Below are 22,117 nucleotides of genomic sequence, written 5' to 3'. Positions count from 1 at the left end.
AAGAATTTGAGCACTATAAAGACAAGCATTTGAAAACTTGCTGTTTCCATGTATATGTCATACTCCTTCCCTTTCTTGAATTAGCCTATACATAATATATACTTATCTATCTATATATATATATATATATATATATATATATATATATATATATATATATATATATATTATGTATGTTTATGTGTATAGAGCTAGAGAGAGAGATTTTTAAACCTCAGTGTCTGCTCAATAGAATGTCCTTGATGCGATTATGTTAACACAGCTGTCAGTGTCGAGATTTATTTCAAGCAGCTACTGAATGAAACAGAGAATGCTGAAACTCAGGTCATCACTAGATAACATACGTTTCTTGCTAGACGCAAATCTGTGATCTACACAAAATAGATGCTAAATATATATACTCAACTGTCTTCGCCAGCTAGTAACTTCCAAACCAAACAATAAAATGATCGCACAGGCAAACCATTCAGTAAAAATGGTAAGAAAAAATCAGCCATGCTGGAGTTATCACTGTGTGATATCTTAAACGTCCTCTAATGGAGGCCCATGGGATATATGCAAATGAACACTTCAGGACATCATGTTTTTCAGCAAATTCAGAAACCATATAGCTGAAACACTTGATGTCCTTAAAATATGCTGGTACCTCAATATCTTAATCACCCAGTGTTGTGTGTTTAGGCAAGCTCACTAAATATTTTTGCGAAGTTGTAGTACCAAGATTGTGTACCTTGGCCTTTTTGAAAATAATACTTACATAGGAAAACCTGCTCCAATATTTTAATTAAACAACACCTATTTCAGCTTTTGCATTAAAATAATGGGTCTTTGTCTCTCTAATGCTAAAGACATATGAAAAGAACAAACATCAGCATGAGTCCTGTTATTCTGGGTATTGTTACTAACAAGTGTTCTGAAACCCACAATGGACATAATATTTTTAGAATGTCACAGTTGGTTATAACGGTATGGGAGAGAATTAAACAAGATTTACTGTACATATATTACTTAGTAAAACTACTACCAAAAGAAGATAAGACATAGAAAAGATAATAGGATGACAATGTGAAAGTGTATCTTAAATCTGTGGCTGAAAACTATATTTGAACATGATTATATGCATTTATGGACCGGTTAAAATGGTGGCATGAAGATCACATGGGCTGTGAACCTAAAATTTGTTTACACTATTAAAAGGAAGATTTTCATGAGTATGAATGAGAAGACAGTTTAAAAGTACACTGTAAGGAAACATAATAACCATTATTTATGAAGGCTTGAAGTCGCTTGTGATAAGGCATTGCCACAGATGTTTAATTAAAGGTTATAAACAGATATGAGATGCCTCACTTTGTATTTATAACAGAGAAAGAAAGTATGAGTTGAACATTTTTTAAGGGGTGTGTCTTGTCCTTTCCTTGGTCATTAGCCTAGAAAATGATGTTTAAAAAAATGTGTGATTGTCTGGAAACTCAAGGTGGGATTCTAATGCTGGAAGTACTGTAAGACTTTGATTAAAGGGCATCAAGATGATATACATTTGGTAGGCATAGGCATGGTTAGTATTTGCCCAGTTTTGATTTCCCTTGATTACAGATAATTGGCTTTGGGAGTTTAATACTACAAGAACAGTGAAGGAACTGTGTTTCTGAAATAGCAGACATTCTAGAGAGAGAAATAAGGAGGACTGAGAAGTCCACAAAATTGCATGCAGAATATCCGAAAGTCAAATATAGCACAATGCTTTAAAGAATGTATTTGTAGACATTATTCCAACAAAATGAACTGCCATTAAAATGGATTGGAGATTCTGAATCTTTACTTGGGTGAAGAAGGGATCTGTGATCCCAGTAGAAAAGGAAGGTATTTTATGTGTACAGGACAAAAAGAGTAATGCCTTAAACCTTCAACAGACAGATGACCATAATAGTTATGATTCATAACAAGCACCTATCAGTCTGCAGACTACTATAAGTCCAGTTATGAACCAGAGGTCAGAATCAAACAGTCCACCTTGTTTCTGTGAGGTAAAGACTTTAACCTTTATACCAACCTTACCTTACACTGTTTTAACAACTGTGATGGAATAACAAAGAAAGAGATTTAATGTCAATTATTTTTCAGGATGGGACAAAGTTATAACCTGTTGTATTATAGGTATTCTAGGTTACTGAGAAGCCATTTTTGTCTTTTCTCATTATATTTGTGTTAAATAAGAGATGTTTAGAGACATCTATAAACAGCAGACTATTTACAAGTTTCAGGATAATAACAGTGGTATAGAAAGATACATCTCTGACCATAATCCAGGTAACTAGAGTTTAATTAGTCACTGAGATGCTTGACAGTGCAGAAGGAAGGATAGACATGCCCATCCAAGACAGGGCAAGCAGTAAATGTCCGCACATGTGCACAGTGTGAATTCCCTGCTGGATACCAAGGAGACAGCAGTGTGGTTCTTCATGTGGATGAGCAGGGACATTCCTTGTGGAAAATAAGGATGTTTCATAACTGATGCCAGTTGCACACTTAAACTATGGCTTGTAGCAAGGTAGATATGAGGGCTGTAAGGTGAAATAAAGAAAAAATGCCAGTCCTGATAAATAACTTAAAGATTGCTCTAAATGGTCATTTATTGTCCTTAATGGAGGCAGAGAAAATGGGTGAATTGATTGGGCAAGGCTGATATTTGGTATGCAGGAGGGATAGGGATATATCTATATCTATATCTATATATCTATATATCTATATATATATATATATATATATATATATATATATATATATATATATATATATATATACACATGCACACACACACACACACACACACACACACACACACACACACACACACACACACACACACACACACAGACACACACACACACACACGCACACACATGCACACACACGCACATACATACATACATACATACATACATACATACACATCTCCTATTGGATGTCAGCATCTTGATGATAAATGGATTGTCTGTGTTTTCTACCCCAAGACCTGCAGATTATCATGCCTTCCCTATCTGTCTAGAGCTCATAATTCCCTACTTGTGCCATCCAGAGGATCCATCATTCAGGTAAACATAAAGGTTGCTTGTGCCCTCACTGGTATCCTTCAACCCACATCACTGTTGTGGCCACTATGCCTTTACCTTACACAAGTGCCTTCTCCTATACTTTTTCATTGTAGACTACCAGTCAATGTCGGCTTAGAACTCCACATGTCCATTCCCTTTAACTACACCTATCTCTTCTTCCAAGGGATGGCTAAAGTATACAGCTGGCTCCACCCGACCCTCCACTCTCCTAGTGTGTGCACAGCTATCATCCCTGCCAGCTCCATCAAGCACTCAAGCCTCTAATCAAACTTGTCATCTTGGCTATAGTCTGAGCATTATCCCCATATGCCACCTGAGCTGGCTAGATGATAAAAGGAGGATAAAAGGAAGTGACCAAGGAACAGATAATAGTATCAGATAGACACCCAACATATGAGTTATCAAGTAATAGCAGCATGTACAAGAACTTTGTCCATGAGATGATAAAGCAGTGTAAATGGTGGAAGTAATTTTCGTGACTGATGGAGCTGATTCATAAGCGTGTGTTAGACTGCACTTGGGTTATATCTAAACTATGTTCAGCCTTTAGCAGTGGTAATGTATTGGATGCTCCATATGATTTATGAGGGAAAGTCTCTTAAAGTGATAACAGATTATAGTGAGTAAGACAATGATAAAGGAAGAAATTATGTTTGTAGGATTTTCTGATATATTCAAATACACGAGACAATAATATCTATGAATTAAGCAAAAGTTTTATAGAGAGAAATATTAAACTTAGACTTTCAATGGATTATTTATGAAGGCTTGAAGTCGCTTGTGATAAAGCATTGCCACAGATGTTTAATTAAAGGTTATAAACAGATATGAGATGCCTCACTTTGTATTTATAACAGAGAAAGAAAGTATGAGTTGAACATTTTTTTAAGGGGTGTGTCTTGTCCTTTCCTTGGTCATTAGCCTAGAAAATGATGTTTAAAAAAAATGTGTGATTGTCTGGAAACTCAAGGTGGGATTCTAATGCTGGGAGTACTGTAAGACTTTGATTAACGGGCATCAAGATGATATACATTTGATAGGTATAGGCATGTTTAGGATTTGCCCAGTTTTGATTTCCCTTGATTACAGATAATTGGCTTTGGGAGTTTAATACTACAAGAACAGTGAAGGGACTGTGTTTCTGAAATAGGAGACATTCTACAGAGAGAAATAAGGAGGATTGAGAAGTCCACAAAATTGCATGCAGAATATCCGAAAGTCAAATATAGCACAATGCTTAAAATAATGTATTTTTAGACATTATTCCAATAAAATGAACTGCCATTAAAATGGATTGGAGATTCTGAATCTTTACTTGGGTGAAGAAAGGATCTGTGATCCCAGTAGAAAAGGAAGGTATTTTATGTGTACAGGACAAAAAGAGTAATGCCTTAAACCTACAACAGACAGATGACCATAATAGTTATGATTCATAACAAGCACCTATCAGTCTGCAGACTATTATAAGTCCAGTTATGAACCAGAGGTCAGAATCAAACAGTCCACCTTGTTTATGTGAGGTAAAGACTTTAACCTTTACACCAACCTTACCTTACACTGTTTTAACAACCGTGATGGATTAACAAAGAAAGAGATTTAATGTCAATTATTCTTCAGGATGGGACAAAGTTATAACCTGTTGTATTATAGGTATTCTAGGTTGCTGAGAAGCCATTTTTGTCTTTTCTCATTATATTTGTGTTAAATAAGAGATGTTTAGAGACATCTATAAACAGCAGACTATTTACAAGTTTCAGGATAATAACAGTGGTATAGAAAGATACAGCTCTGACCATAATCCAGGTGACTAGAGTTTAATTAGTCACTGAGATGCTTGATAGTGCAGAAGGAAGGATAGACATGCCCATCCAAGACAGGGCAAGCAGTATGTGTCCGCACATGTGCACAGTGTGAATTCCCTGCTGGATACCAAGGAGACAGCAGTGTGGTTCTTCATGTGGATGAGCAGGGACTTTCCTTGTGGAAAATAAGGATGTTTCATAACTGATGCCAGTTGCACACTTAAACTATGGCTTGTAGCAAGGTAGATATGAGGGCTGTAAGGTGAAATAAAGAAAAAATGCCAGTCCTGATAAATAACTTAAAGATTGCTCTAAATGGTCATTTATTGTCCTTGATGGAGGCAGAGAAAATGGGTGAATTGATTGGGCAAGGCTGATATTTGGTATGCAGGAGGGATAGGGATATATCTATATATATATCTATATATCTATATCTATCTATATATATATATATATATATATATATATATATATATATATATATATATATATATATATATACACACACACATGCACACACAGACACACACACACACACACACACACACACACACACACACACACACACACACACACACACACACACACACACACGCGCGCACACATGCACACACATGCACACACACGCACACACATACATACATACATACATACATACATACATACACATCTCCTATTGGATGTCAGCATCAATGGATTGTCTGTGTTTTCTACCCCAAGACCTGCAGATTATCATGCCTTCCCTATCTGTCTACAGCTCATAATTCCCTACTTGTGCCATCCAGAGGATCCATCATTCAGGTAAACATAAAGGTTGCTTGTGCCCTCACTGGTATCCTTCAATCCACATCACTGTTGTGGCCACTATGCCTTTACCTTACACAAGTGCCTTCTCCTATACTTTTTCATTGTAGACTACCACTCAATGTCGGCTTAGAACTCCACATGTCCATTCCCTTTAACTATGCCTATCTCTTCTTCCAAGGGATGGCTAAAGTATACAGCTGGCTCCACCCAACCCTCCACTCTCCTAGTGTGTGTACAGCTATCATCCCTGCCAGCTCCATCAAGCACTCAAGCCTCTAATCAAACTTGTCATCTTGGCTATAGTCTGAGCATTATCCCCATATGCCACCTGAGCTGGCTAGATGATAAAAGGTGGATAAAAGGAAGTGACCAAGGAACAGATAATAGTATCAGATAGAGACCCAACATATGAGTTATCAGGTGATAGCAGCATGTACAAGAACTTTGTCCATGAGATGATAAATCAGTGTAAATGGTGGAGATAATTTTCATGACTGATAGAGCTGATTCATAAGCGTGTGTTAGACTACACTTAGGTTATATCTAAACTATGTTCAGCCTTTAGCAGTGGTAATGTATTGGATGCTCCACATGATTTATGAGGGAAAGTCTCTTAAAGTGATAACAGATTATAGTGAGTAAGACAATGATAAAGGAAGAAATTATGTTTGTAGGATTTTCTGATATATTCAAATACACGAGACAATAATATCTATGAATTAAGCAAAAGTTTTATAGAGAGAAATATTAAACTTAGACTTTCAATGGTGGATGAAAATAGTAATGAAGAGATATTGGGAGAGATACAGATGTTGTAATTATCATACATCTCATGGTTTATGGCGAAATAGTTAGAATTAGCAAGCAGACTGCACAATTGATCAATATGTATCATAAAATGAGTCATGAGTATGTATGGCAAATTTAAGAATTAACTGCACTAATGATGCAGCAACAATCAGTTTATTTTTATATACATACACACACACACACACACACACACACACACACACATATATCTATGTGTGTGTGTGTGTGTGTGTGTGTGTGCATATATATATATATATATATATATTTATATATTTATATATATATATATATATATATATATATATATATATATATATATATATGTATGTATATATCCACGCATACACACTGTGGCCTCTAACAGTTGTATTATCACTCAGTGGTGCTGTCTGCTGTCTTGATGCCAGATCTTAGGCCCTATGTTAGAATGGTAATGTCTCTACTTTTCAGTTGATTTCAGTCAAATTCCACATGGAGTTGTTGTCACCTTCCATTTCACCACTTTGTTAACAATACATCATTCTTAGTGTGGCAGGCCATCCTTATACAGTATACAGGTGATTAATGTATCTCCCCAGCTTTACAGCAATTTTTCTCTGATACAGGATGGTGAGACTGATTCAGGTCTTCACATTAATGATACAAAAATGATGTCTATGTCACTTATAGATACTACAGATACATGACAGTCCAGTGTCTGTCAATGGCAAATGCTGCACTGAAGAGGTCAGACCAATAAAACAGCTTAATGCTAAATGTTAGATTAGCAAAACTCAGAACAAATCATAAATTAAGCCCACTTTAAATGGCTAAGCACTTTTGATCAGTCCTGAATGTATTCTTATGACTAAACCTTTTACATGTATCTGGTTTTTGTTTTATTTTATGTTGCAAATATTTTGTTCTGTGTTAATATACTGTCCCTGGGATTCATTAAACTCAATGCACGAACAGTGCTATTCCTGCATGGAGCAGATAGTGCCAGTGCAACACAGCAGCGTGCTTTGCATATTCATGAAGGCTCGCTCCTGTATAACCTGCAAGGGCACGATCCTTGAACATTGCTCGCACAGTACTCATGCCCCCTGCACTCTTGAATTGTCATATGGCAATTCTAAAGCAACTAACAGTGTCCACAGACACTGTTATCACAACATAATAGTGTCTGCAGACAAAATACATTTGAATACACACAGAAGCACAGCCCTCCACAATGGTCCAGCACAGATAATGGCGACAATGGTATGCCAGTGTACATGCTGGGATACCAAATAAGTAAGCATGTTCCTGAGAGGAACATGTAAAATAATACCCCCTGTATGATGTAACTGTCCAGATTTCCTGCCCTTAGAAGCAGAAAGCAATCTGCGTACCCCTAAACTAAATAAAAGTCAAAGACATGTTGATTTTTTTTTTCCATCCCCATTAAAGTTTAAGTGTAGCTGAGTGGGTGTTCACATCGCACAGCTGTGTATTGCATAGCTTAAACATCAAAGAAGCTAAATAAAAATATACAGTCAAATTAGTCAAATCACGATAGTATAGGGGTTAGAGTCTTTGATTAGTATGCAGTCATTCATAGTTCGAGCCTTAATGCACTCCATTCATTTTTAATGTGAAACCAGCACTAAAAGTATATTTTTTTATAAATCGGTTGTAAATAATATATATTTGTTAACCAGGGTAGTGTATCAGGTCCAAATGTGAGGTGTCAGTGTAGTACAGATGTGAAAGCCCCATATAAACACGTGTCCCATACAGTATAGCCACAAATGAATATAATGTAATGAAAGCACATATGGGGATGTTATGGAAGGAAAACATACATATCATAAGATGTCATTAAGAAGGAATCAACCCCACAATCCTGATAGTCCATAAAAATAAAAGCTGAACAACACTAAATTGTGCTCAGCTATGCTTAACTGGAGTAAGCATTGCTTAAATTTGTATGCTTAGCAATAATTAGCATAGCTAATCAGATTTGCACACTGGTAAGCAGTGCTTAGCATCTACCCCTTTAAGCAATGCTCATCTGTGCTAAGCGGGTTTGCCCGTCACTTAGCTTAGCTTAGCATATTCAAAATCAGCCAATCTGGGCAAAGGGCAGGAATCCAGACCTATTTTAATCTTGCAGGTGGGAATACAACCATAACCAGTTGTAGCTGATAACTGCAGGCACTATGGCTGGTGTTGGTGAAGGTGTGCACTTTCGGGTGCAGTGTTGGGGCATTCAGGAGTCCAGGGTCATGGCTGGACTCCTCATACAACACCATGAAGGGAGACTGCTGCAGGACCACTACCAGGGCTCCCAATACAAAGCAGAGGCCTGGGACCATCTCGCACATGGCCTCACCAGTGCTACTGGTATCCCTCAGACTGGTAAGCAGGTCCGACATCTTTATGCTGACCTGAAGCATAGAAAGAGGGACCTCTTGTACCATTGGATCCAAGACTCTTGGGCACAGAATGTACCAGCAGTGTTTAAGTATCAGTATCAATTATTGTGTAACAATGTCCAACCTAAGTATGAGATGAATAGGTATGAATAAATGTTTCTCTATCTCCTTTTCAGCTGCAGAAGATAGGGCTTTGAACGTGGACACCCACGCCAGTAGGCTGCTAAGGCTGCATCATGAAGCTGGTGAGTACAAATCTAGCTTGCAGTAGTCAGGGAAAATAAATAGAAATGCTGCCAGTAGTTAGAAATGTGTATTCTTTGTCCTGCATAAATGAGACATTAGCATAGTGATATTGACGTACAGGATATATATAATTGAAAGTATCAGTACCTATCAATAAAAATTAAAACCCCAGACTATTGTGTTTACTTTGCTATGTGGTAGTATGAATCTGAATGTGTACTGATTCTGCACAGAAACTGTGGCTCTGACAGCATTAATTAACTGAGGCTCATCTGACAAAGATTGTGAAGCTGTAAAACACATTAACTATAAGAAATGTTCCATACACCAAGATCTCATCCCTGAATAGTAATGTTGTGTTAACCATTGTTTTCCATATTGTAATATGTGACGGTATGAATATACAGCATAAGAACTATCTGCCATGCATGAATATCAGAATTACAAAGCAGATTGTCCAAACAAGAGAGTATTATGCAGAAAATAGTCACAAAAAGTCAATAGTTCTTCAGTAGCTTATTGTGAAAAAACACAACCTTGTTATACCTTTTTTGCACAAACAGGCATGGTTCGAATCCCAGCACAGGTATTGCTGTAAGAAGGCTGTAATTATACACTATGTACAAACATACCACTGCAAAACCCAAGGCCATAGGTCAATGTAAAGTGAGGTAATACCTGAAGAGTAATGATTAGAGCAATGATCATTAAAGTTGTGAGCAATTGATGCCTATACAGTCGTTAATTGACATCTCTCTCTCTCTCTCTCTCTCTCTCTCTGTCCACCCTATCTGTACCAATAATCTAAACACATAAATCAACGGGTATGTTTTTCACAAAGCCTACTATTGGGACATGTGTCCTATTGTTCTACAAATATTCAAATGTTTGATTATTAATGTTCCCTGTTCAAATACTATCATTGGTGGCCTGTTACTATCAATGAAACCTGCCGATATAATGTCCACTGTGATTCCATATATGCATGTGTTCTGTTTCCTATGCAACTGTTTCATATCTGTTGGTTTGGGTTAATGGGAACACCCAAGCATGCTGTTACAACTAATTCTGGAATGTGTTGTTCATGACTAACCAACATATGTTGTAAAACCTCAAGACTATAGCACGTCTGGGAAGGCCGATACCAGCAGATCCACCTGTCCCACCTCAATTGGCCATGGCACTGGGCCCCAGTACGTCTGGGCCCCAACCCGGGACTTCCTTGCCCCCTGGTCCTGCACCACCTTCAGGTGGGACCACGTCAGGGAATTGCCCCCCCCCGGGAGTGGGCTCAGACTGGACACTGACACCTGTCATCAGGTCTGGGGATTGGTGCATAGTGAGCTTTGAAAGGAGTTCAGAGATCAGCTACGCCACATTAAGGTCCGCATGGCACATCTTGAGGGTCAGCCTGCCCTTCCTGCTCAGCCCCCAGAACAGAAACCTTCAGGCCCTTGAAGATGCAATGGTGACTGCCCATGGGTGGGGACCTCAGTCCCACTGTATCTATTTGGGGGCTTCTGGGTGTCTGATTCTCAACTACCCTTCCTAGCCAAGGTGTTTACCCCCTGCATGTGTCATATACTGCACCTGTCTGCTGTCTTGTCTGCCTTGTCTGTTTTCCTACCCAAACTACCTCCCCAAATATACCTGCTATCTTTCCCCAACATCCCACACTCACCTTATTAAAAATAAAAAAAAAGGGCACCCTGTTCCTACAAAAAAATTGTCGCCCCATACATAGCTGTCCATTTCGTATATGTGTCCACTGGACCCATGTAATCTGGACTAATTGGCTTAACAACATATTACTGTTGTCCTCACCCTTCTCTCAGGGGTTTGAGTGTCCAAATTCACTACCAAATCAACACTCTCAGAGCAAAGATCACATGTGTACTGCTGTTTCCTGACATGAAACCATGCTGCTTATCAATAATCCTCACCTCCCTTCTTAGCCTAGCTTCCACCACCCATTACCATTACCTCATGATGTGACTGATCAATGTTATCCCTCTCTAGTTACTACAGCTCTTATTCTCATAATCAGTATCCAATCAAATTTCATCCACTCCTCACGCATTCTCTCACTTTCCTAGATTACAGTACACAATTCAATTAAAAAGACCACTGCCATTTGCCCTAAACACATCCATGCTTCCACAGGTATGTCATCTGGACCAATAGCCTTTCCATTCTTAAACCTGTTCATAGCTATCCTTACTTCCTCCTTAATAATCTATTTCACATCCTGATTCACCATACCCACATAATCCAACCTTCTCACTCTCTCATTCTCTATATTCAACAGCCCACCAAAGTACTGTTTCCACCTGCTCAACACAATCCCCTCGCTATTGAGTTCACTTCCACCATTATCCTTTCTCAGCCGTATCTGCTGCACATCATTCATGGCTACATGCCTCTGTCAAGCCAACTGTTACAAGTCCTATTCTCCATCCTTGTTGTCCAACCTTACATACAACCCTTCAGATGCCCCATCCTCACCCATTGCCACCACTCTCTTTGCCATGCACCCCATCTTCCTATACACCCGTCTACTTTCTGCATCTGTTTGTCAATTCCACTTCTCCTTGCCAACCTCATTCTCTGTATACTCTCCTGTACTTCCTCATGCCACCAGGTCTCCTTGTTCTCCTTCCTCTGTGCAGATGTCACACCAAGCCCCATTCTACATCTTTTCCCTTACTAGCTCAAATGTAGTTACCCAGATATTTGCTAACTCTTCACTGCCACCCACTGCCTGTCTTAACTCTTCACTGAACTCTACCTCACAACCACCCTTTCTCAGTATCCAACATCTGATCTGTGGTGCTGCCCTCACACTCCTCCCCCTCTTTGTGATCATCAACATCATCCCACAGACCAACCTTCCATGCTGCCTAATTACACTTATCCCTGTCACCACTTTACATTTACCAATCCCCTTCAAACAGGCCCACCTGCATAGGAGATAATCTACATGTGTGCATCTTCCTCCACTCTTGTATGTCACCCTATGTTCCTCGATCTTGTAATACTATGTAGTCACCACACCCATGTCCAACCTCTGTTGCAAACTCCACCACCATCTCATCTTCTGCATTGCTTTTATTAACACCATACCTACACATCACTTCTGCATCTCCTCTGTCCCCTTCACCAACATGCCCATTGAAATCTGCTCCAATCACCACTCACTCACCCTTAGGTACATGCGTCACCACTTCATCCAATCACACCAAAGTACGTCTGTCTCATCCATCACACATGTAATTAACGGAGCATATGCACTAACAACTGTCAGCATTACACCATCAATTCCCAGTCTCCTGAACATCACTCTACCCAGCACTCTTATCACCTCTACAAACAATCTTGACATAATGCCCCTTCAGGTTTAGCCCTATAAACCATGATAGAACTATTTGTACCCAACTCTAAAACACACAGCTGTACACCGCTTCTATCTGGTCTTTGGCACACACAATATATCTACCTTCCCTCAGTCCAGCAAATCAGCTAGTTATGTCCCCATACCAGTCATACTCACAACATTAACAGTTCCTACCCTCACTACCACACACCTAGTCTTTCACCTCTCTCCCTGCCATATGAGCATCAGACATCCTCCAGGGTATGTCTGTGAATGCAAAGACTACTGCACTATCAAATGACATCTGTATGTTACAGCAGTATAAAGAAAGTGTCACTAATTGTAGCCAATAGCCCACCATGTATGTGCGTTGTCCTAGAGATGACCTGCACTAACAGGTTGGTATGGCTGACTGAGCAGCAAGACTGTCATTACAGTGTGCCATACTGACATAGAACAGAAATGTATAGCTGGTATTACCTGTGCATATGTATGTATGGGTAGGTGCACCTGGCTGCCTCATAACAACTGACATGGGATGCAAAATGTCAGGTGAATAAGCTGTACATGTTGTACACGTGTGTAACCTTACTTTCTGTGCATCCAGCAGAGTTACACCTGTACAGCTGCTAGTGGTGTCATTGCCCTGACACAGACATGGGTAGTATAATAAGCATATGTATCACACTGCTTGGTAGTAACTTGATTAAAGTGTAGCTATCATTCTAAGTCTTTTGGATTAAGCACTTGGGCTTCAGACCAGTTGTTTTACATTAGGAAGGTTTGTGGCCTGCACTGTGGTGGCAGGACAGGTAACTTACATCCTTCTAAGTTGGGAACTGCTGATTGAGGGCTCATTGTCTGTTATTCTAAAAGTGTATTAGTTCTGGTTTAAGCACTTGGGCTTCAGGCCAGTTATTTTACATTAAGAAAGTTTGTGGTCTGCACTCTTGTGGGAGGAGGCTGGACTCTGACCTTCTGAGCTGGGAATTTCTGGTTAAAGGCTTATAGTGCCTGCATATTTGAATTGTTTCTTACTGAAATTGGTACACCTTGTTTGCTGTAGCATAGACTAGATCCAGGCCTGCTGAATCTAGCTTTGTTTGTATGCTTGTTGTTTGTTTGCTTGTTATTCCCTGAAATGCTAATTCCACCTAAAAGCGGCTTTTCAGCGCTTCTGTGGATCCCTAGTGATATCTGCATTGCTTACTGTACTTATTTCCTTGTTTCACTTGAAAGAAAGTTACTGTTTGTCATTTTGCATTTAAGTTACCTGTAACACATTGCATTTAATTTACCTGGCACTTGCTCACTAAAGCAATTATATAAGTCAGCACTAAAAATTAAAAGCACTACACCCTCACAAACTCCCCTTGAGTACCTTGTTCCCCATTGGCTCTTTTCAATTATAAAGGAATTCCCAATACTATTCTAGCATGTCCAAAGGTCAGTTGTCAATCTCCTCTCCGGTCCAGCTGGTGAATCTGGGAATCTTGAGGCAATGTTACAACTGCCTCATATACACAGACAACCCTCTCCTCCTCCCAACAAATTCCAACACATGTGAGAGATGCAACCATATAGCCAAACTGGAGGCTAAGCTCTCTCAACTCAGTACTGGCGTAACCAGTCAGAAGGAGAAGGAAACCACACTCACTACAATTCCAGTCTTACATAGACCTACCACAACAGCAAACCAAACACATAAACACACAAAAACATACTCGGAGGCTCTAAAAAAATCTGCCTAAGCAGCAGAGACCTCCAAAGCAGACACCCAAGCAACCGCTACCGCAAAATAAAACACATGCAACACGTAGCTCACAAAACCAGTGTGCTGAACAGTCACAGCCCTTAAGGCTAAACAACACACCTGATACACTCGTAATAGGTGACTTTATCATCAGGCACACTGACGTCCCACTCATCAGGCTGAACAAGGAGAAGGTCACGGTGAGCTGCGTGTCGGGCGCTAGGATCCGCCACATAACACAAGCACTCAGGTCACTCCAAGGCAAGTACAAATATGACTTGGTCATTGTCCATGCTGGTGTGAATGACCTGAGAGGTATCTCCCCGGACTACATGAAAAGAGACATAGAGGAGCTCTCTGAGCATGTAGCCCAGGCCAGTATGACCCTGACCTTGAGTAGCATCTTACCCTCACCAAGACTGATGCCACAATATGAAGACAAGATGATCAATTTCAACAATTGGCTTAAGTATTGATGTCATTCAAAGGGGATCCAATGCCTGTCAGCCTGGGATGACATGCTTGACAAGCCACGATGCTTCGCTAGGGACGGCTTGCACCTGTCACCCCTGGGCTTTCGGATATTGGCAAAGGCTATTGCTTCCCCCATAGTGCCTTTTTTAGGCAAGGCTCAAAAGACAAACCACCTCCATAGGTATCACAAGGGATAAGAAACTAAGAGTAATGATACTCAACGCCAGAAGTCTAAACCTCAAGATGCATGCACTCGAAACTCTCCTTAGCATGGAGAACATCGATATCTGTGCAGTAACAGAAACCTGGTTCAAGGCTCCCAAGAGCACCCCAGCACTACCAGGTTATACCTCATACCATGCTTTTTAGCCCCAAAACTTGGACCGAACCACAAAAGGAGGGAGTATCAATAGTCAAAGATACCCACACTTCCAGGTTGGTGGCCCAGCACGAAGCATCAGAGACTATCCATGTGCAACTAACAGTGGGTAAAACTGCCTTCCATTTTATAGCCTGCTACAGACCACCCTCCCAAACCCAGGAACCCACTCGGCCTTCCTGAGAACACTGGAAAATATGAAGGTCTCTCCAAACACCATTATATTGGGCGACTTCAACTACCCAAACATAGACTGGGAGCATTACTCTAGCTCCAACACCCTAGCCCAAAGGTTCCTAGAATTTATAAACTCAAATGCTATGGAACAACTTGTTACCACTTCCACAAGAGGGGAAAACATACTGGACCTGATCATCACCAACAGGGTGACTCTATGCTCCAGACCAGAAGTGTATCCCTCACTGGTAAGATCAGACCATAAACTAATCTCAGTGGATATTCACATCCTGACCCCACCCCCTGCCCAGAAAACCACAGTGAAAAACTTCAATAAAGCAAATTTCACACTCTTCAAAACTGAGGTGGAATCCTTCAAAGCCCCCGAGCCTGTGGAAAATACGGCCCAGACCACAGAATCCTTTATAAATGCATTCTATGAACACCTTCAGGAATGCATGGATCATACAATCCCAAATAAAACCAAGACCCAATCCTCCAAAGGCAGACGTCCTGTCTGGTGGACCCCAGCCATAAACAAAATATACAATAGAAGGAGGAAGCTACTACATGATAGAGCAAAATACCAAAAAGGGAAGGCATCTCTGATCAGTATTAGCAAAAAACTACGGGCATTCATAAAATCGTCTAAGGCCAGCTTCGAGAGAAAAATTGCACAGGACACTAAGGATAATCACAAGGCTTTCTTTAGTTATGTTAGGAACCTGGGTGGGAATTCCCAGATATTCTCAGAATTAGTCCAAAATGACAAAAAATACATCGAACCCACAGACATTGCCAACATCCTAGCTGACAGGTTCAGTGCAATCCCCCCCCCCCCATCCCCACCAAAAGGGCAAATATCTATCCCAGCAGAGTGCTGCCCCCCTGACATCTCAGATGCTCAGGTAAGAGCCACCCTCTCCAAAGCAAAAAAACACAGCATCAATGGGACCAGACGGTGTCCCGGGCTGCGTCCTACATGAACTCCAAGAAGAGCTAAACCCAAACATAAAACTACTGTTCAGTCTCAGCCTTACTACAGGATATGTACCCAAAGAGTGGTGTACAGCAACAGTAGTCCCTCTCCACAAAGGTGGTGTCTCAACGGATCCTGAAAATTATCGCCCCATAAGCTTGACTTGCTAGGTCTGCAAAGCTATGGAAAGGATCATCATGGACCTCATAAATAAAGATATTGGGGACCTACAGACACTGGATCCTACCCAGTTTGGCTTTGTTAAGGGCAGATCCTGCCTCTTAAACCTGGTCAATTTCTTTGAAACAGTCACCAAGGCCATTGTCGAGGGGAAGGTGGTCCACACAGCCTACCTGGACCTCGCAAAAGCCTTCGATACAATACCCCACTCGGGCATTATAGATAAGCTCACCAGCTTAAATATAAACCCCCTATGTCACTAGATGGGTTTCAAACTGGCTCAAGGACAGAACCCACATGGTTAGAATTACTGGAGCCATATCAGACTCCAAACCATTTGCAAGTGGCATCCCACAAGGCTCAGTCCTGGGACCTCTCTTGTTCGGTATATATTTCTTGGAGGTACAGGCCAACACGGAAGGACAGTGGCTGACTAAGTTCGCAGTTGACTGCAAACTGGGCGCCATAATCGAATCTCTGGCTGACACAAGCATCCTCCAAAAGGGCCTCATAGAAACAGACAACTGGTGCCAGAGCCATGGCCTCAAGCTAAACGCCAAAAAGTGTATAGTCATCCCATTTGGCAAAAACAAAGTGCCCACAAATTATCACATAGGTGGTAATCCATTAAGTACAGAAGAAGTAATTAGGGACCTGGGGACCCAAGTTGATAGCAATCTCTCATTTGACAACCACGTGGCCAAAGTGGTTAGAAAAACTTTTTATATAGCCCACCTAATCATGAAGGGATTCATATCTAGATCAGGGGAGGTCATCGTGCCTCTTTACTCATCCCTCATCAGGCCCATAATTGAGTACAATGCCCCTTTTGGTATGTACCTTACCAGACACCTGCAGCAACTGGAAAGACCCCAAAAGTACCTCACCAAGAGGATCAAAGGGCTCAAACAGATGCCATATGCTGCCTGGTTAAAGAAACTCCAGCTCTACTCAGTGGCATACCGCCTGCTCAGAGGCGATCTGTGCCTGACGTATAAAGCCATGTCCAACCCAGAATTAATGGACATGCTGCACCTCAGAAATTCCAAATCCCATTGAGCTACGCGCTTGAGATACTTGAACTTCAGCACTGAAATAAATAGGACATGCTGGAGGGACAGATTCATAACCCAGAGGCTCCCTTCACTCTGGAATAAAATCCCAGTCCAGGTTAGGCAGAGTCCCTCATTAACTCTCTTCAAGAGGAATCTTGATGAGTGGATGGGAGATCATAGGTTTACCCCGGGTATCACTTCTGTGTCACTGTTAGACAGAGGCACAGTATACTAACCTCGAAAAAGGGCATAGCAAAATTAATTTAAAATGTGTGGCGAAAGACAAACACACTCTGGCTAGGCTTATAAATGCCCTAGGGCAGATAGCCTAGTATGAACCTATGAACCTATGAAATTGTAGAGGTGTCCAACTGTGTTCTGACCCTGTTTCCATGCCTACTACAAACAGATATGTGACCACCTACATAGCTGTATGGCCTCAGCAATACCTTGCTTGTAAAACATGTCTCCACCAAAGTAGAGAAAACTCCTTTGCTGGACAGCAGCAATGCAAAAAGCCCATAATGTGATGCTATATTGGCTGTACAGGGCAAAGCAGGAGCAGGCACCAACTGGGTAGTATTTCAGTCTTTGTCTGAATGAGCATAATAGGTCACAGGTGGATTACTGTAAGGCTTACTATGAGTACAAATTGGATACATCCACTAATGGCAATGACAAGGACATCTTCACATATGTCTGCAGTCTCAGAGACACCAACCCAACCCACTCTGTAATGGTGGTCAATCACAGCACATACACACACAACATAGCTACAGCCAACCTGCTGCAGACAGGTTTAGGGCAAACATCACCACTCTGGATCACCATCAGTATATGTAGATATGCACAGCACACACACTCCACCCCTCATCATCAAGGATCAGGTCCAAACTGCCTAACCAATGTTAATAAAAGCAAGTCCCCTAGGACCGGATAACATTCCTGTCTGCATCCTACATGAACGCAAGCATATGCTTCCAGCTCCATTACACACTGTATGCAAGCAAAGCCTGAGCACCATTGACATCCAATCTGCAAGGAACACAGCCACTGTCATCCCTCTACACAAACGTGAATGAGGAATGGTGGTTTATGCAATGTACTGGCCCTCATCAGGGGGGAACACATGACACATCAGGACCAGGAGTACAATGCATGTTCATATAGTGCTGCCAGGTACAGGGGTATGATGTGTCTGTAAGTTGTGGCTAATGATTGTCCATATGCATGGACTATCATGGTGGCTCATATGTTTGGTCTGTTCCTCATAACTCCTATGGTTGTCTGATACATTACTGAGTTTGCCTGTGGATTGGTGCCACTAAGTAATGTCCTAATTGAAGGTGCAGAAAGCATACCCTGCAGTAAATGTATTTAAAAAAAAGCCGGTCACTCAACTTCTTAAGCTTACAGTGGATATAGTAAGTATACACACACCTGTTAAAATTCCAGGTTTTTGTGATATATCATATGAGACCTCAGAAATCAGGACATAACATTGCTATAATTTCATATGACATATAACCTGTGCAAGCCAAATGAAGAATATACACATAGTTACAGGTAACATCTGGTACCTGAAATAGGTACAATAGGCTGGTTTCATGAGTGTGCACATCCTTAAAGTAATACTCTATTAAAGCAACTTTTGATTAAATGACAGCATGCAGTCCTCTTGGGAAGATGTCTATCAGCATGTCAGATCTTGACTTGCCAATGTTTGCATACTGTACCTTGCAAAACACCTCCAACTATGTCAGAGTGCAAGGTCATCCCTTGTGCACTGCTCTCTTCAGGTCATCCTGCATATATACTATTGGACATAGGTGTGCCAGTGCAGAACATTGCATGGTGAAGCCATCCTTTTGTTGATATGGATTTATGGTTTGGGCCATTGTTGTGTGGAAAGGTTAAATTCTTCACCATCCACAGCTATGTGGCAGACACCAGAACATTTTAGAGCCACAAGGGACCAGTATTTGGAACTGATCATAATCCCCTCAAACCTGGCTACAGCTCCAGTTCCAGTTTGTGAACAGCAACCCCAAAGAAGGACACTGCCATCACCCTACTTCACCGTGGAGGTGGTCTTGTTGTTGTGGTGTTGTGCAGTGGTGATATTGTGCCAAACACACCTGTCAGAATTGTGGCCAATGAATACCACCATGATCTCATATTACCCTAACACATTTTCCCATTTGCTTTTTGGAGACCTGATATATCGTTTTCAGAATTTCACTAGACCTGGATATTATTTGGTGTGAGGAACGTCTGCCATCTTCCAACCCTACCCTATAGGCAGGACTTAGGAAGACCATGGAAGGTTATTGTGACATGTAGTACACACCCAGTACTTGCTGGAGATTCCTGCTACTCCTTCACTGTTGCTGTAGGGCTCCTGGTAGCCTCCCTGGCCAGTTATGGTTTTATATTCTCATAGATTTTGGTGAGATGTCCACTCCTTCACAATGTCACTGTAGCCCCATATTTTCACCACCTTTTGATGACTGTCTGCACTGTGTTTCATGGTATGTGCAATACTATCAAAATGTTTGGGTACCCTTCTCCAGGCAAATACATCCCAAACATATGACCCCTTACCAGCTTCATCAGCTCTATGTGAACCATGGCTGTTGCTGTAGCAGGCAACTAGGTATATGTTAGGATAATCCTGGTAGGACAGCTGACCGTTAGTTGCTGTTAATCAAAGAGTCTCTGTAATTCATGGCTGCTGTGTACCCAATAAAATGTACTGCTGTAGTTATATCGAAAGCTGCCTCAACACAGTAATAGCTTCAGACTATGCACATATATGCATATAGGTTGTTGTAATATTGTTATGTATCATTATTGTTCCCCTACCAGATTTGTTTGCTTTACAATTGAATTGTACAGGTTATACGTCATATGAAAATATACTATCACTAGGTAAACAACACAAACCCCCTCCCCTCCAACCCACACCTTCAACTAGTAATCTCCCCACTGCCTTCTCTTTTTCTCCTGTACCTACCTCCAACATAAAAAAAAACTCTTAACTAAACTTAAGCCCACCAAATTAGGAACAGACAACCTCCCCCCAAGTGAATACCTACAAATCACAGCTGATGCTCTGGCCTACCCAGTATCCATCTTGATTAACCAATCTCTGTTAGAAAGTTACGTTCCCACACTGTGGAAGGCATCACATATAATTCCCCTCCACAAAGGCTGCCCCTCTATAGAACTGACCAATTACCACCCCATAGCTATTCTCTCTCCACTCTCCAAAATACTAGAGAGATGCATACACTCTCAGGTCTCAGACTACCTCCTTACTAACAACCTGCTTTCCAATACGCAGCATGGTTTCCAGCCAAACCATAGCACCACCACTGCCTTTCTCTCCTTTACTAACAATAGCCTTCAGCATAAAAAAAATGGCTATCTCTCCTCTGCTACTTTCCTAGACCTATATAAAGCATTTGACATGGTCCCACACAAACAACTCATCGCTGTCCTCAATAACCTATCCTTCTCTCAATCAGTCACCAACTGGTTTCGGAGTTACCTGTCTGACCGCCAACAATCCATTGTATGGCAGAATGACATATCTCCCCAACTACCTGTCTCCATAGGGGTTCCCCAAGGATCCATCCTTGGACCCCCACTCTTCTCTGTTTTCACCAAAACTTTAGCCTCTGCCACCAAACATGGCACACTCATACAATACGCAGATGACTCAACCATCATCTGCTCAGCCCAGTCTCTACCCAAACTGCAAAAAGTCACACAGGAAGCCTTTTCCTCTGTTGAAACTTGGTTATCCGATGCCCAGTTAATACTCAACCCAAACAAAACTAAACTACTCATCTTCCAACCCACCAAACATACTCAAAACAACTCTCACTTTAACATCACAGCAAAAGACAACACCACTATATACCCAACTGAACACACCAAATTGCTAGGAGTGGAAATAGACAATAAACTAAAATTTGACATTCACATATCCATGACCATAAAAAAAGTCCACAAAAAACTAGGAGTGTTATACAGAAATAAGCAACTTCTCACCAAAGCAGCAAAGATTTCAATAGCAAATTCCTACCTTATCTTCACCCTACTTTATGCCTCTCCAATATATACCAACCTAAGGCAATGCAATCTAAAGAAGCTAGAGACCTGCTACAACAAAATCTCCAAATTCACCACAGGGGCATCCTACCGTAGTCACCACTGTCTCTCACTTGTTGAACTGGGCTGGCTTGAACTCCCTCACCTCCTTCAATGGTATCAACTCTCACTTGCCCACAAACTAGTAAACCATCCACTAAATGTCCCATCCCTCCAGAATCTACTCCAACCCTATCGCACGACCAGCAACAAAAATCATTTGCAGATCACTAAAGCCAATAACTCTGCTGGTGAAGCACTTTTCTCTTGCACCATAGCCAAATTATGGAACTCCCTCCCACCCACAATTACCTCCGTACCATCATGAACCCACTTCAAAACTTTACTAAAAGCGCACCTAAAAACAAAGGACACATAGGTTAGGCAATTTTAAAAATAAGTTAGAGGA

Source organism: Protopterus annectens, chromosome 4.part0 (genome assembly GCF_019279795.1).
Source record: "Protopterus annectens isolate FY-2018-M chromosome 4.part0, PAN1.0, whole genome shotgun sequence".
Taxonomy (NCBI): Eukaryota; Metazoa; Chordata; order Ceratodontiformes; family Protopteridae; genus Protopterus; species Protopterus annectens.
Note: the sequence above shows the minus strand (reverse complement) of the source record.